General features: G+C 35.4%; 1 pseudogene; it reads right to left on the bottom strand.

Moving 5' to 3' along the window:
- Positions 1 to 1,374: 1,374 nt before the first annotated feature.
- Positions 1,375 to 7,295, bottom strand: LOC100014998 (vacuolar fusion protein CCZ1 homolog; annotated as a pseudogene).
- Positions 7,296 to 20,621: the final 13,326 nt, after the last annotated feature.

Here is a 20,621-nt window from a genome sequence, read left to right as displayed (position 1 = left end):
CTCTTTTTCTGATCATGGGTTTCAGGTAGTCCAATAATTCTTAAATGATCTCTTTTAGATCTATTTTCCAGGTTAATTGTTTTTCCAGTGAGATATTTCACTTTCCCCCTCCCCCATTTAAAAAAATTCCTTTTATTTTATTTTATTGCTTCTTGATATCTTACGGAATATTTATCCAATTCTGACTTTTAAGGAATTATCATTTTATTGAACTTTTGTATCTCCTTTTCTAGTTGGGCAATTCTGCTTTTTAAGGAGTTGTTGAATTCTTGTACAATTTTCCCCATTTTTTGTGTTCTATTTAACAAGACTTTTTTTTTCATTCCTGAAACACTCTCATTTCTTTTTTCCAATTTTTCTTCTGTATCTCTAATTTGATTTTTTTATTATTTTTATTTTATTTTATTTTTTTCTTGATGTCTCATGAGTCTACTTATTAAGAAAATTTTTTTCAGTGCGTTTTTATACATCTTTTTCCATGTACCCAATCTCTCATTTGATTTTAAAAATCCTTTTATTAGCTTCTTTGGGAGTTCTTTCTGTCCTTACACCATTTTACATTTTTCCGTGAGACTTTACATGTAGCCGTTTTGACATTGTTGACTTTATCTGAGTTTGTATTTCAATAATCCCTATTGACATACTAAATTTTTGGTTGGTCTTTTTCATTTCATTTTTCTAGCTTATTTCATGATTTAACTTAACATTAAGGTTGAACTCTACCCCTGAGACAGAGGGTCCATGAGCCCAAACTTCTTGCACAGGAACCTGGATGCTGGCCTGCCCTCCTTGGGGATGTGAGAGCCTTGCTAGGGCATGGCCTGCTGCTGGTGCCCAGATGCTGCCTGTGCTGGACTGTGCTCCCCCCTTACCATAGCAAGTCAGAGCTTTCCTCCCATGCTTCTAAGTTGTCTTGGGATGAAAGGTTGTTTCAAACCACCCCACGCCCTGCTTTTGTTGGTTCTGCTCCTCCAGAAGTTGTTTTGAGGCTTTTAAAAATAGTTGTTTTCAGGTGAATATGGGAGAGCTCAGGGAGTTCCTGCCTTATTCCACCATCTTGACTGTGTTTGTGTCCACATTGTTAAACAACTTTTTCTTTTCCTCCAAATCAGAAATATTTTTTCTTATGTCTTCTACATTTCATTTAGTGCTTCTCATTCTTCCTGTAGATCTTTTTGGTCATAGAAGCCCATCTGTCTTTCCTCTGAACTCTTAGAAATTCATCCTTTCAAAATTCCTGCTCAAAGTCAGACTAATCCCAACTTTCCTTTTCTTTTTTGGCTGTCTCAAATTCTAAGATGTAGTGGTCATTTTCCTCCAAATTTGCCATCATTTCCATCCCTTGCAATGAATCCTTCCTTGTGGATGAGAATCTTTTCTTATTCCTTCTTATTGGTTCATTCTACCATTGACCTCAATCAGGTTTGCATTTTTTTTTATTCAAAATAACATACAGTTCTCGCTGATCAGATTTTTTCCCAACAACCCAATAGTCACTCATTGCCTTCACGATGATTTCCTCATCTTCATCCATTCTTGTAAAATCACTGTTGATATCACCTAGAATCTTCATAAGGTCAGGATGAACAGATGTAAGTGATATGCTAGGTGTTTTCCTCATGTGAATTGTACTTTTCTCTGCTAAATTCATATGATTAAAGTAGATAAACTTAAACTGGGGTTCCTTTTCAGATCCTGATATTCTTTTGTTGATGTTGTACTGTTCACAAATATCAGATGCTAAAACTGTGAGCTGAGGTCCAACGATGCTGTCTAATCTTCGGCAAAAGTCCAAAGAAGGCTGCATAGAGGCATCAATCATGAAACAAACTGCTGCACTCATGGCCTTATAAACAATTAAATGAAGCTCTTCATAAGTATCATCTGTATTTACAAAAATTTTGGGAAATCTGCATTTTGCTTCTGGATCATTAAGGTTCAAGGGCCCAGTAAGAAATCTTCCATAATGTTGAAGATTTCCTGGCATTTCTGCTCAGATTGGTGAATCCCTTCCTGCCAACTCAGGCTCGATGTGTCTTGGAAACAGAGAACTAGTAAGGTATTTATATAAAATTCTCATGTCATCTTGCTCTAATCCACTCCAGATGAGTTGATCATTATAGAGAAAGGCAGTATATTTAACTATATTCAAGCTTTCTTCCATCTTATTTATAAAGGACTGGATTTTCAAGTAAGTCATTTTATCCAATGGGAAAAAGCTGATTCCACCAAAAATGTCAAGTAGGTCACATGATTGTAGATGCAGGGTTTGCAAATACCGGTGAAAAACATTTTTCTAATCTTTCTTTTAAAACCTTGACACCTCCATCTTCCATGGCTTTCAGAAATGTACAAAAGCTTGTACATGCTATAGCACTGTTGCAGCACAGAGCTGTACACTTTGTCCAATAATTCTTCCTCTTGGTATTCAACAATTGGTTTTCCATCTTTACTGTGTTTCTCAAACATGGGATTCCGAACAACCATGACCATCCAGAAATTTTCTTCTGGTTCATTGAAGAACTGTCTATTCTTCTGTGTGTGTAAGGATTTTGCAGGTTTTGATGGACTAAAGGTCCTTGTAAACTGTACAATAGCCTCACATAATCCAACATTTCTAATTTTTTCATTCTTTTCCACTTCATTTGGATGATAAAACAGAATCTTCTTTTCTTCCTCTCCTTCCCGGGGGCCGAAGCGGGGATTGTAAATGAAGAAACTCAGCAGCGCGGGGGGGGGGGGGGGGGGGGGGGGGGGGGGGGGAACTGTTTCTCCTGAGCCGTCCCTGCCGTCGCCATCCCCAGGCTTCCACAGCAGGGAAAGGCCAGAGCCCCAGACCCCCCAGCCTCCTCAGGGAAGCCCAAGACTTGTAGGGATACCCGAACTCTTCTCTCCTCTACCTTCTCTTTCTCAAAAAAAAATAATTTAAAATGAATAATAACAAATGCTGATTGTTAGTTGTAATTTGATGTAGAATTTTATATTTAAACCTGTTTTGAATTAAAGTATTTAATAGTAAAGACCTGGACAGGATTATTTGACATAAGCACTGCTAAGATGGCAATCTCTGAATGACACTTTTTATATTATGATGGACTTTTTCTCTCCCACACAACAGTGTAGAGAGCTGTAAGGGTTAAAGTAGGGCTTTTGACAAATTAAGAGAGAAGCTTTTAATAATTTAAGTTTTAATGGGAAATAAAGCAGTTTAATTAAAAAAACTTTATTTACTTTAAGAAAGACGTACAGATAGAAAAGAGAAAAGAGAGATTACTAATCTTATACCCTATAAATATCCCTGGAATTCCTAATACTACCTATAACTGTCTTCCGAGGACAGTTTCTTCTGCCTATCACAACCCAGGCTTAATCTAACCTATTCTATAAATTATTCACTAACTACTTAACTCCCTAAAATAATGTATAGCCACCATTCACTCATTTCTTCAATCAGTTTTCTATAGCAGCCCACCTGTTAGTAGTCAACTGACAGCAGATCCTTGCCTCAGAGTCAGACCTCCTACTCTCTAAAGATCCAAAAGGCAAAAATCCCTTTAAAGACTAAAGCCAAAAGCCTTCTCAGTAAGCTCAGGCCTGCTTTATATTCCAGCAACTAAACACCAACCTACACTACCAGCGACCAACCCCCAACCAACTCATGCCCAGTAGCCAACTTCCCTGTAACTGCCAGCCCTAACTGTCAGCAATACACTCTTAACTGTCAGCAACTGACTCTCCTAACTCTCAGCTACTGGCAGCCTATAACTGATGCTCTCTCAGCAGGGGGCTCCCTGGTTCCTACTTCCTGTTATTTTGGACTGGTTAATCCCTATACATCTCTATGGTAAGAGGACCTCCATGTCCCCCATTAAATTAAAGAAATTAAAGAATTCCTTTTTACAAAGCAAATGTAGGAAAGGGAATGAAAGTCAATCTTATAAACACAAATATCAGGTTTTAAATCCCACCCTCAACATGCATTGTTGGTATGAACCTAGATAAATCACAAAATCTTAGTGCCCCGACAATTCTGTAAGACAATAAATTGCAGAACATTTTCTGATCTGCACATGATAAGGAAATTATTTTCAACAGTAGTTCTCTATACTAATGAACCAAGATGTCTGAAAAAAATAAAGAAAAATCAATTTCATAACTACAGGGAATAAAAAATGAAAAATCTGACATTAAGAATCCCCTGAATTCATGCTAGTTATGTAGCATTATGCTAATTACTTTAATATTGTACAACCAATATAACTATAGTACAATACACTTTGATTATAATGAATATTATTTTGAATATATTTCTATAAATTAGTTGGTAAGTGTTAATTTACTCAAATAACCTCATTTTACAAATGAGGAAATAGTTCAACAGTAACTAAATCACTAGTTAAGGGTCACACAACTCATGCATTTTACACATAGAGACTTAAAGAGGTCAAATAATTTCTTCAAAATTACATAAGCTTAGGATCCAATTAATTCTCATCTATATTGTTGTAATAGCCATCCAACTGGTCTCCACACCTTTCTTTACTCCTCTTTCCAATTCATCTTTCATCACAGAGCTATACATTTAATATTTCCAAAAATAGTTCTGATAATGCCCCTCCCTCATTTACAAAATACTATTGGTTCCTGTTAGAATAAAATAAAAATTCTTCTGTTTGACATTGATAGCTCCACTCTATCCTGAGTAAAATTATTTCCTCTTAGAGGTGTCCTGAAATTCTCTTTTGCTATAAAAAGAAACCTTTACTACACCTCCTCTGTTCCATATTCCTTGCTTATCTGGATTCCCACCACACACCTTGAATTTTTCATATTCCCTCAGAGAACTCAAAATATACTTGAGTAAGTTGTTAAAAATCAACCTTGCCTTGCTTTTCATAATCTTAATAGTATCCTAGAATTGCTATCTCATTATCAAAAAGTATTTTAATTGTAATTTTCCACAATAAAAACAAATTTATTAATGGGGGGGAGCTTTTAGTGCACAGACTGATGCTAAATAAAATTTCTTCTCTACTCTTGATTCTATTACCTCCAAAGAATTATCTCTATTTTATTACCTTATTAGTCTCCCTCTATTTTTAAAGTAAACATTGCTATTTTGGGAGTAGAACAAATATAGCTGAATATAAAAAAGAATCCAGACTCTCTCAACATTCCTTTGCAAATAAATTTAAAATAATGTGTCAAATCAAAATCTGGAAAAAGATGGGCAACAGAGTCAGGAAAGACAATTTTCCATACAAAGACAAATTAGGAGGTTGATAGGAGAGGTCTGAGACACTGAGGTGGAGCTATGCCTAGAGGCCATTCAGTGGCCAATCCAATAATAGATCCAGTCAATAGTGGCAATACTACAAGCTTCTGTAGCTCTCAGTCTAGATATAGTAAAGGAAAATTGAACAATTGGTCAAAAAGAGATTACAGAGGAACCTGAGCTTAAACTGGGAGCAGAACCAGTTGCTATTTGATAATTTCAGTGTACATACGAAATTCAGGATTATAGTTCTGGGTGGAGAGGAGAAATTGTGGTAAGTCAAAAGAGAGCAAGAGTACTAGTCACAGTTCCAGGGTAAAAAGGAATCATTACATCTACACTATAGATTCTATAGGAGCTCCAGCAATGTCTCACTTGTTGACTATTCCTTAGGAAACTGTGATCTCTGACTTTTGCTTGAGGGTGTGATGGGAAGAAGAGAGGAAGAAAGAAGCCTAGATTCCAAGACCCAGAAATTTCAGATTATCTAGAGGGGAAAAATATATATGACAGCTAGAAAGAGACAAGAGAAAGTGTGTGTGTGTGTGTGTGTGTGTGTGTGTGTGTGTATGAATGACAGAAAAACAGAGAGAGCTAGAGATAAACAAAAACAGAGACTCTACTGAGGTCAGTTTCAGGGAAGAGGACTCAGTTGAAAATGTATCAGTTTACCAAGTTATACCTTAAATATTTTTAAAATCCTTAATATCTCAGAATTGATTCTAAGGCAGAAGAGTAGTTAAGGGACAATTGTGGTTAAGTGACTCACCCAGAGTCAGACAGCCAAGAAGTATTCAACCTAGCTGCCCCAGCCTCACATATTTTGAATCATGAATCTTGCTTCTTGGAGTTTATTGTTTATGTAAATACATATATTAAATCTCTGGTTTCTCAATTCAAAGAAAATGAACTTCTATATGTTCTCTAGCTATTTTTTAAGTCTTACAATTTATCACCTCTAAAGTGGCAACTATTAGAAACCAGAAACATAAAACACTACAACGAAATCTGTTATAATATATTAATAAATATTTTAGGCTAAAAACTTTTAGAAACACAAAGCTGAAAAATAGAAAAATTAGAGTTAGATATTAGTACCATCAATCTTACTCATTTTATAAAATTATGTTTTAATGTAAGGAAGTTTATTTAGTCAGTAATTGAATAGATTGTATTACCAATTCTAAGTAGATATGCATTACTATTAGATTTTTAATAGCAATGCTTATGATTTGTATATATCTGTTTATATACTTATATATATTTGTTTATATTGTATATATATTTGTATGCATCTGTAACATGATTTGCCTCATTGTATATTTTTTCCATGTAATTTAATAAGTATTATGAACAAAATGAGATTTCCAAAACATCAGTAAAATGTTTTATCAACTTTACAAAAATTAGTTATTATATAGGAATTATAAATGAGTAAGTCTCATATTTAAATGTTAAGACTTTTTTGGCCAGTTTTCCATCTCTTGATTATAAGAATTCAGAAGATGTAAATGGAAAAAAATTGTTCTGGTTCTACAACTTAAGGTTGATTGAAACATTATACTTGACATGTTATCTTCACAAAACAAGGTTTCAGCTTTTGTGGATCTCAAAATCCACAAAAAATTTTAGAATTTGGCCAATCTAATAATTTCATTTTACAGATGAGAAAGCTAGGGTTCTAAGAGGTGCAATGACTTAACCAAAGTTAGATCCCTTATTAGTGTCTATAACTACATGTTCTGACTTCTCACTGTGACAGAGAGTTTGCACTCAAGGAAGAGTGGCAGCCTGAAGGACTGGGATCTGATCACCTCCATGGGGGAAGGACCCAGGAGGTCTGGAATGTTGAGAAGCCAGAAGATTCTGGCTGGGATTTCAGTTAGATCTCTCTCAGCCTTGAGAAGCCCAGGAGGGAGCTCTGGCCAAGCCTTTCTCCTGGGGATATACTCACCTTTTCCTCTCCTGGTGACAGGACATCTTTCCCCCAATTCCCAACTGAAGTGACAGCTGAAGACATTGAGCCTCTTCCAAACTTAGCTCCCAGCTCCTGGTGCCCTGGGTCTGAACTGTGGCCAGGGGGTCAAAGACCAGGGCCAGACAACCTGACTCTCTCTCAGGGGCCCAGGCTGCCAAGGCCTGAGTTCCCCAAACCGGAGGGGGGGGAAGAGGTAGTTAGAGAAGGGACCCCCCCCTGCACTTTCCTCACCAATTCCCTTCCTGCCAGCCATTTCTTTGTTTATCCTAGCTGACTTAGTTTATAATCAAGTCGTTGTCTTTTCCCAAAGGTACTCAAGTGTGAGTGGGACAGCTTGAAGGGAGAGAGTAATCTTCCTGAGAAGAAACCTTTAGGCTCTAGTAGTGGAGGAAAGTCAAGAGTCAGTTTGTGAGAGCAGCCATAGCTGAGGAGGGAAGGCTGAAGGGGGAAACTACTCACTCCCTCTCTTCTCTCTCTGAGCCAACCTTACACATCAGCTGCCTCTCCTGGATGCTGCTTTCGGGGGGAGATCTCCATTCCTCCTCTATCCCTTTTACCACCAACCAATTCCTCCATTACATAACCCACCTACTCTCTTTCTACTCCTCCTCACATGTATGTGTATATGTATATAGACATATGTATTTATTGAGTGTCACGTGTCCAAATGAGTTGCACATATGTATGTTTGCATTACTCCTTGAAGAAATTAAAAAAAATTAAAATACCTAGAGGCACATTGAAATCTCATGCCTGAGATACACAAACATACACACATATATTAACATATGTAGAATATGATATAAAATCAGTGTAGGAAGGTAGCAGCAGAGGATCACATAAATTAACAAAACACAAAATCCAAGAAAGGAAGGCAGAAATAGAACATCATTGAGGCATATGCCTATATGCATAATACACAAAATAATGGACAAGATAAAATAGAAATTAGGTTCCAATTAGATATCATAATGTTTAAGTAGATATATATATATATATATATATTTAAATTCTAAAGCCATATTTTAATGGTTTCTCTTTCTATTCCCCATCAATGATTTCTAGATTTTTGACCAATAATCAAATAAAGCTAAAAAAAAATTATGTGTAAAAAAAATCTATTTTTTTAAGTTCTTGGGGGGGGGGAAGGATATTTTTCATCTCTTGTACTATATCACTTCTTTCATTTCCCTTATTTAATAGTTACCAATACAAGCTCAGCGATGCTCCACTTCATTTGTTACTTTAGAATATAGTTCATCAGGACTATTAACTTGAATTCATTTGTTGTAAATGTTTTTATATCATTTTTTAAATATGGTTAACTCATAGTTGTATGATAACTAAAATTTAGATCCCTGACTGGTTGCATTTTTTTTTCATTGGTTCTATGAGAATATTAATCACAATACTGAAGAAAGTGAAAACATTTCTTGGAACCAAAGTATCATTGAGGTCAAATTAGTGAGATAAACTTGCATTTGAATTGGTATGTTTTAAATTGATCCTAATTTGGATCAATATACCACTGTTTTTAATGGTCTAGATGCCTGACTTACCCTTTCTAACTCTTCTAAACATCAATAGATATATACTGACTTTGTTTCTGTCCCTAAGGCCCTCCAGGTGAGGAAGAAACTGTGAAGAAGAAAAGAAAATAGATCTTAATGAATTTGGAAGATTTAGTTCAGGATAACAAAAATGAATTATACTGGCTAGAAATCTATTTCAGAAGTTGTTAGTCTGAAATTTTGGAAAATAATGATTCTGTCAAGTCTAAGTTTATTTTTGAAAAGTTACTTGTTTGAGGCATGTTCATAAATCCTATAGCTACTTCATTCTCCATCCCACACTGGAGGAAATGAGCTGTGTTTCTTGACCTCTTTTATTCTATAACTTGTCCCTCACCTACTGTTTTCTCTCTTATGTTCTTCATTGAATTTCAAAGTGTAAGTATTTTGTAAGAATACCATAGTTTTGAGAATAGAAAAATAGAATGATAAAAATCTGGAACCATTAACTGCACATTTTAAATTTCTTGTTCTGCTACCAACTGTATAACTTTGGATTTTTTAAAAATTAGAATCTTGAAATTATATTTAGGGCACCATACAGTTTCACACTTCTGAGTCCATGGTTCCAACATTGCTTTGATTAGTCAAGTAAAGGAGAGGTTAAAAGAAAGGTTGAGGCATGTTGATAATGACAATAGACCCATAGTAGGTGTTAAATAAATGCAGTCGCCTGACTTCTGAAAAGAGAAGGATTTAGTAAGTGGGAAAGCAGATAATATAGAAAAAGGAGGTTTTGCCACCATCCAACTGATGTTCAGAGGCCCAGTATCATCAAATAAATGCTCAAAGGCCTGTAGTTTTGCTCTCTCTAACCTTCTCTCCAGGGCCATGACCCTCCTTTGAGAATTACTCTTCTAGTCTCAACTTTTTCTTTTCAAAAATCATTTCTCAAAAAGGAATACTGTAAGTTGTACTAATACTGTTATGCTACCATTTAGCTAGACTCAATGAAAGTCCACTAAAATGACAATTTGAGGTCTTATTGGCCGTTAATCTCTCTGTGGGAATTGCAATGATGATGTCCTTTATCAGAGTCTTTCAAAGCTGTTTAATCTTGCATATGCCTAGGGTACTCCCTTCCCAAGCCAACCAAATGTTTTGAAGATTTGAAAATCTAACATTGATTTTTTTTAAAGTGACATTTTTCTGAAACATATGAGTTTCTTAAAATGCCCACGCCTCCCTGGGGTACTGCAACTTCAAAGTTGTCTACTCCTACATTCATCTCAGCTTGGATTAAAGGTGAAAAGCAAGTATGTTTTTTAAATGAATGAGATCAATGTACTTTTATGTGCTGAATACCCTTGACACAGAGTAAGTAGAGATTTCATTGCAAAAAGCAATTCACTGAAAATAAACTTTTTTCTCACTTCCTTTAAACTCCCAAAGTATGCATATTGCATATGACTTAAAAAAGAAAAACATTATAATTTTGTGCATTACACACCAAACAGGTAACAAAATAGGATTAATTTTCATTTTATTAGTAAATTTTCTAAATTCTTGAGTTTCAAAATCAGTTTGAGATGCTCTATTACAAAGCCAGAGGATTCTATTATAATAGTTGACATTTGCATAGCACTTTCAGCTCTGTGAAGCATTTCACATATCCTATCTGATATGACTATGAAAATTAATATATCTAGTAAATTTTATTATTAACTCCACGCTACAAAAATTTTGAAGTTCAGAGAGGTTAAGTGACTTGATAATTGTCTGAAGCACTATTCAAACACAGACCTTCCAGATTCAAAGTGTAGTCCTCTATCCACTATGCCAGGGTGTATTGATAGCTATTATGATACCATCACAACCATTAATTCAGTCATGAAATTAAATACTACTTTATAAGGCATCTGAGTACAATAGATAATAACCCAAACAAATAAAAACCAGACATGGATGGACTGAATGAGAAAATTAGTAGAGTACATGCTACCAAATTTTTCTCTTCTCATTCTTTGTTTTTTTACAGGACTAAGACTGTGAGGGAATTGAATAGTTCTAAGCAAATCTTCTTAAAGGCTGGAATTATACTTTTTTTTTTCATTTTATAACTTCGCTCAAATGTTAATCCTACATGTTCTGTGGCATGTGATTCAAAAGGAGTTTTGATGGGATAAAAATATTTTTACAGTTCTGAAATGCTCAGGTATAAAGTCATACCTTTCCAAAAATGACTATTTTTAAAACTTCTAAGAAAGTAAATTCATAGTAACAACAAGGCAAACAAATAAATAATAGATAGGTAGATCGATAGATAGATGTATGCATATATAAATGAATGGTTAGATAAATAGAAAAATAAGTGAAAAAGTGAATGAATGGTTAGACAAACTAAAAGAGGAATGAACAAATAAATAAATGAAGCAAATAAATGAATAAATAGCCATATAGATAGATAAATTAATAAATGATGAATAAATAAATGGACAAATAGATAAATGAACACACAAATAATATATATATATATATTGTCAAATTACATATCCTTCCATACTAAGCAGTGAGACTGCTCTGGGTTCCATTAGATAAATAGGAATGGCAGTTTCTATATGCTGTTTTTTTGTTAGGGTTTGGTTTTTTATTTCAGTAGCTAATGTTTTGTGTGGTGGAGAAAAGATAATAAAGTATCAAATTTTTGATGTTGTAATTTATGAAAATCAACTAATTGAAATTTCTAGTTCTTAAAATAATTTCAAATAGGTTTGAGGGATTTATAACAATTGATTTTCTGTTATTATGAATGATATGGGGAAGAAGAAATTTGGGCCAGAATTATCTACTGTAACAAAACTGGATAAAAGCTAAATCTCCACTGTAATATAGACATTGTCTGACATCAAAAAGTTGTAAAACTAAAACTTTAAGAGATAGCAGAATCACTTACTCTTACTCTCAATGTAAGGATCAGAAAACTGAGTGTCAGAAAAATTAAATGACTGAAAAGTTTGTCAAATATTTAATTAGTGGCTGAATTAGAATTTGAACTTAGATTTTTTGACTTGAACTTGAAAACTTTCTATTTTACCATTCTAAGTATCAAATTATAAATTCCTTGATAGTAGGAATTTATTGGTTTATTACTTGGCTCTTTTATCTCCCACAGCACCTTACTTTGATCTAATAATCTTTGTAAAACTACCAAATTGTATATACAGTGAAAACATTTCAGAAAAAGGTTAACTTTTTAATGTGTTGGAGAGCAGGAAAAGACTTATGGATGATATCACAAACAAAATATGTGACTTAATATATTATTTGTTCATAAAATATTCTAAAATCTCCCTAAAATATATTTTTTTCAAGAGGTAAAGTAATTGCAGCTGTTTCCACAGGCTAGACACTAGGAATTTGGCAAGTCAACCATCTGATTAAACAGATTTAAATGTAAAAAAAAATGAGACTTGAATAATGAAAATTTTCTGTGACCCTCAGAAATTGCACAAAGAAATAGAATACAATAATATGTTCTGAAGAGCAAAAGTGCTCAAGATATAAGCCCAAAAGAGAAATTACCTGAAAACTTGAGCCTAATGATCATTTTAAAAATCAATATTCAATTAAATAGAAAAATCTGAAGCATTCTTATGATTATTTTTAATAAGATAAAAATTATCTGCTTTGAAAATGACCCCAAATAATAGAAATATCATAAAAATTAATAAACATAGATATTAAGTAAAGCATAAATAAGATAATAATTTAGTAAAAAAAAGAAAATTAGAAAGAAAAGTATACTTATAGAATTAACAGCAGTGATAAGAATATAATAAATTAACCATTAAGTGATATCTTTCTAAAATTACACATGTAGATAAAGATATCTAGAAAAAAAATAATGGGGTTGGAACAAAATTTACAGTACATCCATTGAATTCCAGCAAGAAGTTTTAATAACACTATAAAAAAGGAAAAAAATTACAATGTAGAGAAAGATAAGGACCCTGCATTATGCAGAGAGTACCCAAGCTACATTAATATTCAATTTTCATGCTTCAAATCCTTTGTACCTAACGAAATGGGAAAAATTACTCAATACTTAATATTTTAATGTCCATCTCACAGTTTTAGACAAAATTAACAACATATTTTTTAAAAGCTAAAGGGTTAAAATAATTGCTGGATAATCTCAAGTTTAAAAATAACAAAATTTTCTAAGTGGGATTGCTAAATTTCTTAATTTAGTAATATTTCTTAAGATCAGAGAAGTTTTACCAAAATTAACCATGTAAGAGGAAATAGAAATATTATTAATGTAGAGTGGAATATAAATATTCAATACACCATTTCCAGATAAGCAATGATAACATTTAGTCCTCAGAATGTGAATGAAAGGATTTTGAAGTGAAATTCTAAATAATAAAGGCATAAAACTATAAAATCCTTTTCACACAAATAAAGGAAAATCTAAACAATTTTAAAAAGCATAATTTATTCATGGGTAGGCTAAGCCACCATGATGTAAATAATAATTCTTCCTAAATTAATTTACTTATTTAGTATCATACCAGTCAATCAATAAAAAAAATTATCTCAGAGCTAAAAAGTTTAAAAATTCATCTGGAAGAACAAAATATCTAGAATATTAAGGAAATTAGTAAAAAAATATGAAGGAACATGGCTTAGTTGTACCAGATTTCAACCTATACTATAAAGCAAAAACCATAAAAGCAATCTGGTAGTGGATAAGAAATAGAGAGGAGGACCAATGGAGTTGATTTATCACTCAACACACAATGCTAAATGACCGTAGTAATCAGATGTTTGACAAACCCAAAGATCCATGCTTTTTGAAGAACTAATTATTTCATAAAAACTGCAAGGAAACCTGGAAAACTGTATATCCAGTATTAAGCATAGACCAATACCACATGCCATATACTAAGGTAAAGTAAAAAAGGATACCTAATTTCAAAATAAAGGGTGATACCATAAACAAATTAGGGGAGCACAAAATAGTTTAACTGTCAGATCTATGAATAAGAGGAAAATTTCAGTAAAAAAAATACATAAAGAACATTATGATGTGTAAAATATACAACTTTGATTATATTAAATTTAGAAGTTTCTTCATAAAAAAATCAATGCAATCAAGATTAAAAGGCAAAGTGGGAAATATCTTTATAACAAATCTCTCTGACAAAGGTTTCATTTTGCAGATATAGAGAGAATCAAGTCAAATTTTTAACAATATAAAACATTTCTCAATTGACAGAGTCCAAGGATATTGTGAACTTTAAATTACTCAACCCTCCTTAGACCTTACTTTATGGGAAGATAAAGTTGTAATCTTATTGAACAAGGAAGGTACTTAGCTCTTACTTTATAGTGAAGCTAGAACTTTAAGCTAAGTCTATTTTTAGATCTTAATACAAAAAGGTGTTAAATAACTATAAAGGTTAAATTAATCACAAAAAGGTCAAGTAACTAACAAAAGGTGAACTTAAGAAAGAAGTGTTAAGTAACTCTAAAGATATAACCTAATCAAAGAAGATGAGAACTAAAGAATGGGCATTTAGAGGAGGGGACACAAGGGTGAAAGGTCTACATATTTGGCTCTCTTTCTCTCTCCAGTACCTTTTGGTGGCAAAGAGGTGGCTGACAGCAGCATACTATGGTCTTTTGGCATCTTGATGTGGCTACAGCTATTTTATGGTTCAGTGGTGAGTTTCTGACTGAAGTTTCCCTCCTTTACTTTCCAACTTTATCCTCTTAGAAGCCTCCCATCTTCTTCAGAAACCTAGAGGCAGAGATTTTAAACTCCCATTGGCACAGGCCAGGTGGGAGATATCCTATATCCTCTTACCTCCTTCTCCTTAAATGTCTTCCCTCTATATTAATTAAAATTACCATAAATTTCCAAACTGATTTGGGTATTTTATTTGGGATTTCCCTCCTGGCAACCAATTAATTTGGATTTAAGTCAAAATCCTAAAATTATCTGTATAATATCTACAGGCAATTCTCAAATGTAGAAATTAAAATCATCTTTATTCACATGATGTATGTTCCAAACCACTATTGATTAGAGAAATTTAAATCAAAATAACTCTGAAGTACCACCACATATCCACCAGACAAAAAAGGAAAGTGAAAAATGCTAGAGAGGATATGGAAAAATGTGAATACTAATACACAGCTAAAGGAGCTATGAATTAATAAAACCATCTGAAGGGCAACCTGGAACCATGCCAAAAGGTCATAAAATTTTGTATATCCTTTGGCCCAGCAATACCATTATCAATTATATATGTCAAAGAGATTAAAAAGAAAGGAAAAGAAAGTAGAATTGGCCAAATTATAAAAGAGGTTCAAAAGATCACTGAAAAAAAGTAATTTCTTAAAAATTAGAATTGGGCAAGTGGAAGCTGATTATCTCATGTTCATGACTTTCAGGTAGTCCAATTCTTCTTAAGTTATCTCTGATAGTTGCATTTTCCAAATCAATTGCTTTGCTATTAACATATTTCAAAGTTGTTTTTTTTCTATTTAAAAATTATTTAAATTTATTTTTTTTCTGTTAACTTAAGAAGTCATTAGCTTCCATTTGTCCAATCCTAATTTTAGGGAGTCATTTTTAAAATGTAATTTCTTTAATCAAAAAATTTAAATATTTTTCCATGGCTACATGATTCATGTTCTCTCCCTACCTTCCTCCCTGTCCTCTACCAGAGCCAAAAAGCAATTCCACTGGGTTTTACATGTATCATTTTTCAAAACCTATTTCGATATTATTAATATTTGCAATAGAGTGATCATTTAAAGTCAATATCTCTGTCATACAATATAATCAATCCTATGTTTTTCTTCTGTGTTTCTGGGAGTCATTTTCTTGCTTGAGTTTTAGGATTCCTTTTTTGTTAGTCTCATTTATTCTCATAAATTTTCTCCTTTCTCTTTTATTTGTTTTGTAATCCTTCTTTTATTTTACCTCTTCTAAGGAGTTCATTTTGGGCTTGACATCCTTTCATATTAGACATTGAGGCATGATACATTTCTGTTTTGGCATTTCTATCTTTTTAGGCTTATATTTTGGTTTTCCCTTTTGCCAAAACAGCTTTCCAGGATCAGTTTTTTCTTTGTCTTTGCTCTTTGTGGGGGTGGGGGGGACTTTTTTTCATCACCTTGCCTATATTCTGAAATTCAGCTACACTCCTGGGTGGAAGGAGTAGTAGCCCTCTCTTTGTCCAGGGGCCTTTTTTCCTCTATATTGAGCTATTTTTGAGCTATCTTCTGCTCTTCAACTGCTAGATCCCCAAGGTGTCATGATTGCTGGGTTGTTCCTTCCACTGAGGATTTCCCCAGTTATACTAGCACGGGACAGCTACTTCCACTATTCAACATGTTCTGGGCTACTTCTCTGCATCTGCCATTATCTTTCCTGAGGCTGTTTACTATGTCCCAACTCTATAGTATCTTTTCCCATGCTGAATGTGGTGGGCTAGTTTCCACTCTGCTATTTCCCATGTTGTTGAACATGCTCCACTACCCTCCTTTCTCCATCGAGTGAGACAGGTTCCTCTAGTTTTCCTTTGTTTTGAGATATGTTGATGGATATTCAGAGATGGGTTTAGGAAAGCTCTGAATATTCCTCATTCTGTCATCATAGTTCTCAGAAACAAAAGTCTCTAAATTACTATCAATTAGAGAAATGCCAGTTAAATCAACTATAAGTTATCACCTCACATTTTTCAGATTAGATAATATGACATAAAAAGACAGTCAAGGAGATGTGGGGAAAAATGGGAGCAATTTGGAACTATAACCAAGGGGCTTATGTCTTATGACCACAAATACTAAAACTTTAGTTCTGTGTTGCAAAGAGATCAAAGGAAAAGAAAATTCACCTACATGTACAAAAATATAATGACTCTTTTTTGTGGTATCAAAAAATTGGACATTGAGAGGATGTCCATTAATTGGGAAAAACCTGAACAATTGAAGTATATGATTGTGATGGAATATTATTCTGCTATAAAAATAAGCAGAATTCTTCCAGAAAAAAATTGAAAAGACATAAATGAACTGAAGCAAAGTGAAATGTGCAGAACCAGGTAAATATCATACACAATAATGATAATATTGTATTTTGCTCTGCATTTTCTTTTTCAACATAGAAAATATGGAAATAATTTTCATGACTATACAGGCATAATCTACTAATAATCAAATTGTTTAACATAAAACAATTGGGACAACAGCATTGGTAGTGACAGCAGCATAGGTTGCTACTACAGCAGCAGAAACAGTCACCACAGCAACAGAGACAGTGACCAATAGGGCCAAGATGGCAAAGTAAAAAATACTCAAAGCCTGCCAACCATCCCCCAATGATCATAGAAGAATAAAAGCACCTCAAAACAAATACTTTCAGCAGAACCAATAGAAGAAGGGTTGAAGTAGTATTCTGACAAAGAAAAAAAAATGAAAGAGCAAGGAGGTCTCATTTCACAAGGGTATGAGGAGGGAGCAATCAATAAGCATCAGTGGTACTCAGAAGCAATATAGCCCAGGTGGCAGAGAAAAAGCACACAGTTGTTTTATTCTGGCATCAGCAGGGTAAGAGGAGAACAAAATACAATACAGAATAAATATCAGTGAGAGAAAAGTAGCCCTGCCTAGTTCAGCTAGAACAGAGGCTGCATGTTGTCCAGCAGACAACAGTGGGAAAAACTCAGCTTAACAAGGTCCAGCTGTGGTTGAATTGGAAGAATCCCACTGGAACCAATTGAACTGGACAACTGTAAATCTCTATACAACAGGCCAAACAAACTTCCTCTGCAAAGTGCTCAATCTGAGACCAAGGCAGCTGAGCCCACAACAGGCACAATACAAGTGCTGGATAGTACTGCCTCCAAAAAAAGGGAATAAAGGTAAGTTTCAGCATATTAAAAAAAATCAAGAGAAATAAATAACACCAAAATGAGCAAAAGACAGAGAAAAAGCCTGATGGTAGGAAAAAAATCCCTCAAAAACAGAGATATGATGAAAAAGACAAACTCAGAAGAAGACAGCCTTAGAAAAACAGGTGAAGCCTCAAAAGAAAATGAGAAAGTATAACAAGACCAAAATTAACCTCTGAAGGAACTCCAAAAAGTATAGAAAAACAGGTATCAAGAAATTTAGAAGAAAAAAAAAACAAAAAATAAAATGAGAAAAAATCAATACTTTAGAACAAATACTGATTGAAGAAAATAATCATAAAAAAACAACCAAAAATACAATGCCTCAAAGAAGAAATAAACTTAATAAGAATGAAGTAAAAAGCCTCACAGAAGAAAATGACTCCCTAAAAATTAGAACTGGACAAATGCAAACTAATGACTTTAGGAAACAATAAGGTAAATTTTTTAATGAAAATATAGAGGAAAACTTATAATTTTTCAATGGAATTACAACTGACCTAGGAAACAACCCAAGAGAGATAATTTAAGAGTTACTAAATTGCCTGAAAGTCATCATCAAAAGAGAAACCTGGTCACCATATTGAAAGAAATTATGAGTAAAAATTACTACAATGATGTCCTTCTCAGTAAGGGACTTCACGTGGACAGGGAAACAAGTTGGAACTCAAAATTTCAAAAGAAGAATATGTTTTTTTTTTATTTCTATAGAGGAAAAAATTGTTACATCTGGAGACTTCCTCAGCTGCATTGGATGGCCGTGTTGTCTTTTGTGCTCCAACACGTCCTAAGCACTCCACAGTGCTTTGCTGTGTCGCCCTCTCAGCTGTTGAAACTTTTTATTGGTTTCTTCCATCTGTTCAGCCGAAGCAGTCTTCACAAGCTGGGTGAGCAAAGCCCTGGTTCACCAGGAGTCGATGACCCGATGGCTACTCTCACAAGGTTTAGCTGGCCTGTCGAAGCCTTTGCCCGGGGTGTGGCCTCTGCCGCATGCTAGCAGCTATTGTGAGCCACAAGTGAGAGCTGGGTGTGAGGTGAGGGTCAGAGGCGGGAGAGCTGCCCTAGGAGGGCATGACAAGCCCTCCAAACCAGAGATACTACTCCTCCCTGAGCACCCCATACACCCCACTGGACCCAGGCTTCCAACGCCGAGAGAGTGGGACTGTCTCTGTGCATCGGCTTTTCCACTTAAATCTCTTTCACACACAAGTATCTTTGTGCACACTCATCTATCCTGACCCCGTCCACCCTCTTCAAGACCTGTGGCGATGGGGGAGTGGCGACGCAACAGGTGGAGGTGACCACTGGCAGTTGTAGTCATGATCCTGCATGTAGGCGGCCCACGGACCAGTGGTCGCTCGGCCCTGTAGGGCAGAAGGGACGTTTGCCAGCATCCTGGGCAACTGAGCAGCCCTCTCTAGGACAGCACTGCTCACTCTAATCAAGGAGGGGGACTAGAAAAGGTGTCCCAAACATTGCCTGCCCTGCAAACACCTGGTCAGCACACCACGGCTGGCTGGTCATCCCTTTAAGTGGTCGAAACCAAAAGAAAAAAACACAAAGAAACTCCTACTAGGAGCATGGAACATCAGGACATTACTTGATAGAGAGAATACCCCAAGACCTGAGAGAAGAACAGCTCTAATCGGTAAAGAACTGGCGCGATATAACATCAACATCTCAGCCTTAAGTGAAACACACTTACCAGAAGAGGGATCACTCAGCGAACCCACCACTGGATACACCTTATTCTGGAAAGGTAGAGCCACAAATGAAGACAGAGTTCACGGTGCTGGCCTGGCTATCAAGACCAGTTTGCTCAAACAGCTGCCAGACTTGCCTATGGGCATCAGCGAGAGGCTCATGAAGATCCGTTTGCCTCTCAGCAAAGACCGGTATGCCACAATCATCAGCGCATATGCCCCAACACTGACTAGCACAGAGGAGACCATCGAGCAGTTCTACTTTGACCTGAGTGCCGTCCTGCACTCAGTGCCCACAAAAGACAAGCTGATACTACTGGGAGACTTCAATGCCCGCGTTGGCCAGGACCATGAAAGATGGAAAGGAGTGCTCAGCAAACACGGCGTGGGCAAAATGAACAACAACAGCCTACTGCTACTCAGCAAATGCTCAGAGTTCGAACTCACCATCACGAACACTGTGTTCAGAATGGCGGACAAATATAAAACAACGTGGATGCACCCATGATCAAAACAGTGGCATCTCATTGACTACATAATTGTAAGCCGGCGAGACATCCAGGATGTAAAGATCACCAGAGCCATGAGAGGAGCTGATTGCTGGACAGACTACCAATTGGTTAGAGCAACTCTTCAAATGCGCATTGTGCCTCACCATCCAAAATGCGCCCAGACAGTTTGTGCATTTTACAATATGAGTTGTCTTAGAGATCCATCTTATTTGCAAACGTTCCAGTCCTGCCTGGACAACAAGCTGTCTGCCAAGGGACCACTCACTGGAAGCTCAACTGAGAAATGGAACCAGTTCAGAGATGCAGTGAAGGAAACATCAAAGGCAGTCCTAGGCCCAAAACAATGCAACCACCAGGACTGGTTTGACGAGAACAACACTGCTATTGAAGACCTATTGAGCAAGAAGAACAAAGCCTTTATGGAGTGGCAAAATAACCCAAACTCTGCTCCTAAAAAGGACAGACTGAAGTCTCTCCAAGCCACGGCACAGCGTGAGATCAGGAAGATGCAAGACCAATGGTGGGAAAAAAAGGCAGAAGAAATCCAGCAGTTTGCTGATATGAAAAACTACAAACAATTTTTCAGTGCCCTCAAAACTGTCTATGGGCCATTAAAACCCACCACCACTCCCTTGCTATCCTCTGATGGTGACACTCTCATAAAAGATAAAAA

This window comes from Monodelphis domestica, chromosome 1 (assembly GCF_027887165.1).
Source record: "Monodelphis domestica isolate mMonDom1 chromosome 1, mMonDom1.pri, whole genome shotgun sequence".
NCBI lineage: Eukaryota > Metazoa > Chordata > Mammalia > Didelphimorphia > Didelphidae > Monodelphis > Monodelphis domestica.
The sequence above is the reverse complement of the archived record's forward strand: the minus strand, read 5'-3'. Positions and strand labels throughout refer to the sequence as shown.